The 3,246-nt window shown below is 64.1% G+C and overlaps 1 long non-coding RNA gene across 1 annotated transcript in view; it reads left to right on the top strand.

The window, feature by feature from the left end:
• LOC144220321 (uncharacterized) overlaps window positions 1–2,421 on the top strand; it is a 4,582-nt gene extending 2,161 nt beyond the window's left edge. The window contains exon 2 of the long non-coding RNA XR_013331692.1: window positions 1,329–2,421. This is a non-coding gene — a long non-coding RNA (uncharacterized LOC144220321). The remainder of the gene's footprint in view (window positions 1–1,328) is intronic.
• Window positions 2,422–3,246: the final 825 nt, after the last annotated feature.

The following is a 3,246-nucleotide window of genomic DNA, read 5'->3' on the forward strand; positions in this document are numbered from 1 at the left end:
GCAGCCAGAGCCAGAGGGGAGTCCAGGGCCCCTGCTGCTGGGTTTGGCTTTCTGATTTATCTCCAGAATGCATACATTTTATCCACCTGTTTACCCCTGAGCTGTACTTGTCTCCAGTGGTGGTGGTGGTGCTGCTCAGCAACCCCCCCTGAGGGAGCCCCCAGCCCACGGGCCCCGGGGTGCACTCCACTCCTCGCTTGGGGACCTGACACTCCCCACTTCACAGCAAGTACAAGTCAGGGGCTCTGCCTCCACTGTTTCCGCCCCCCCCCTCCAGGGGCTGCCCTGTGCTGTGGGGGGAGATGCATAGGACTGGAAGTGTGGGAAGCCGGGGGGAACCCTCCGCTGCAGGGGGGTGCTCTGCCCCAGGCCAGCTCTTCTCTCGCTTTCTGCAGAGGTCAGAACCCCCTCCCCCAGGAGGAGGCTCAGGGGTGTGCTGCTGGTGCAGGCCCAGTGCGCCCCCCAGCGCCCCTCCCCTCCCCCAGTCTGGGCAGCTCACTTCCTCCTGGCGCCCGGGGTCCCCTCTTATAAAGCTGTGCCAGGAGAAGGCCGCCCTCTGGGGTCCCCCTTGCTCTCTCTCCCGTTGGCACTGGGGACTGGGTGGCCTCCTCCCTCCGGGGCTGACTTGTCAGCTACATGGATGAAACAGATGTCTCCATCTCCTCGCAGCCTCGGGGTGGTGGGGGTCCCCGTGAGCTGCGGGAGCAGAGGGGCCGGGGTGCGGCTTGCCGGCCAGAGGAGGGAGGGCGCTGTCCACCTCAGCCCCTTGTGGGCGTTCAGGTCCCCTCCCGCGCTCCTGCTGTCACAGGCAGGACCTGGCTGGGTCCGTCCTCGTAGCAGGTGCATGTCCGTCCCCAAGAGAAAACTGAGGCCCAAGGGGGCTGGGGGCTTGGGCGTGGCCTACCCTGAGCCCAAAGAATGGCTGCTTGTGGCATCCACGTCCCTGAATGAGGACAGCCCCCAGGAGCGGGCGGGGCTGGGACCCTGGCGGGGGTGGGACACCCACCTCTGGGGTCATCTGCAGGCCTTAAATGAAGAAAGTCTGTCCTTACAGACGTCCTGTGGAAGTGGAGGGGTGAGGGAGGGAGGGAGGGAGGGAGGGGACTGTAATTCCCGGTCCCTGTCTGGGAATTACATTTTAGAGTCCGATTCGGGCCAGGCACCAGCTGGCCATGTGGGCCCACAGGCGTCCCCTGGGGAGTGAGTGGGTGCTCCAGGATCNCTCCCCTGGGGAGGGAGTGGGTGCTCCTGGGTCCAGGCAGGCAGCGTGCCCCCCGGGGTGCGGCAGGCCAGCCCTCCCCTCCCTGACCCGCTTCCCGCTTCTGTAGGACAGTGTTGGACTGAAGTCTTAGCAACGCCGCACACCTGACCGTCCTGAGCCTCCTCCAGCCGTGCCCCCCAGCTGAGTGATGTCCCCCTTACCTGTGAAGGGGAGAGCGGAGTTCAGCAAACGGGTGCCCTGGGGGCCCAGCAAACAGATCAGTTGGTCGGGCCCTGGTGGAAACCATTCTAGCTCTCTGCCCTCCACCTTGTTTTTTGTCTTAGGAAGAGCACTAGCAGTGAGCAGATTTCCACCGCAACGTGGGACTCCCCACCCCCACCCCCTCCTCCGCTAACCAACAAAACAGTGGGCTTCCCCTGGACTCTGGGGCTGCTGGCCTTGAACTCGGGCCTCACGCGGCAGTGACATCGTCCTTGATGGATTCTGGGTCTGCGGGGACCCTGTTCTTCCCTGGCTAGGCGGGATCACAGAGCATGGGCGAGAAGGGCACGGGGGCCTCGGGACCCCTCCCGCACCCCTCGCTTCCCTGTGGAGCGCCGTTCGGGTGCAGTAGACCAGGGAGAGTGTCCAGCTGTCCGCCCGTCTTCCCTGGTGGACGAGGCTGGACCTGACTCTGGCCGGGCTCCTTCCTGTGAGCAGCGCGAGGCCCCGAGGCCCCACTGCATCGCTGGGTAGTTGCTGAACAAATGATGGAGTGGATAGATGAAGTGGCCGATTTCTCCAAGCCTGAGTCCACGGTCCGTGGCATGACAGGTCCTGGCTGGGGGCTGAATGAGCCCTAGGGACCACTGCCCTCGTGAGCCAGGCTGGCTGCCAGGCTTAGGTCCCCCCTGGGGGCAGAATTCCGACAAGCATTTTGGAAGATGGGGAAGAGCCTCACTTCAGTTCGGCCCCACAGTAGCCCCCGCACCAGAGGCTTTAAGGCACTGTGTTTGTCGGAGGGATGGTGTGGGGTGTGGGGGTGCCGGGCGGTCTTAAGGGGGAAAGCGCCTGCTTGCACCTCTCCGCACAGAAGGGTGTTCCTTCGAGCCAGTTCCGGACATGCCCTCATGGTGGAGCTGTTGGGACGGGACCCGCTCCTCCAGCCCCTGCGTGGCTTCTGCTTTTTAAGCTTTCAGAATAAATTAGCCTTCGGTGGATACCTCCTCTGTGCAGCCATTTAAAGAAGCAGAATTCCAGCAAAATCTGGTTTATTTATAGACTCGGGTCCACGAAGCTGTTTTGTTTGAGCACACCCTCCCCTGGCCCCGAGAATGTGATGTAAGGTGATTCGGACGCGTTTATTCAGTTCCGGCTGCTCTTGCTGCCTCAGCAGCCTGAGCCGCTGGGGGCACTGTGGGCTCAGAGCCCGGCCCCACCTTGCACGCTCTGTCGCTGCTTTCCGCCTGCTGCGGGGACTGGGCACAGCCTCCCACCTCGTGACCCCCGCCAAACGATTCCTTTTGGGGGGCTCTGCATAAGCTGGAGACCTCACCAGTCACGAAGGATGCTAAGCGCAGAGGCCCATGTGGGCTGCGGGCACTGGGTGAGGTTAGAGACCCGGCCAGGACGCAGGACCACACCCTGGGGGCTCGGCCTTGGGGTGAGGGCGCAGGGGACAGCATGGCGGGGGAGGGGCAGCCTCTGGCTTGCGGTCAGCGTGAAGGACACACAGGGACAGAGGCTTCTATCCCAGGGGCGCAGGCAGGACCAGACCCCAGGCCGCGAGGCTTATAGCCGCCCCCGCAGGCACGAAGGCGCTGCCATCACCGGACAGTCCCCGATGGTACAGCTGTGTGTTGTGTGAAGTTGGGTGACCAGCACGTCAGATTTGACAGGCGCCCCCTCCCTGCCCATCCCTGCCCAGTCCACACAGCTGTGCCCACCCAGACCCTGGCCAGCCTCTGGTGGGGTCCCCCCAGGGAAGGAGCCCCGGGCACCGGCGGGCAGAGGAAGCCATGTGCATGGGCGAGACCACCCCGAGC

The sequence above is a fragment of the Crocuta crocuta genome, unplaced genomic scaffold (genome assembly GCF_008692635.1).
Source record: "Crocuta crocuta isolate KB4526 unplaced genomic scaffold, BGI_CrCroc_1.0 scaffold179, whole genome shotgun sequence".
NCBI classification, from domain to species: Eukaryota; Metazoa; Chordata; class Mammalia; order Carnivora; family Hyaenidae; genus Crocuta; species Crocuta crocuta.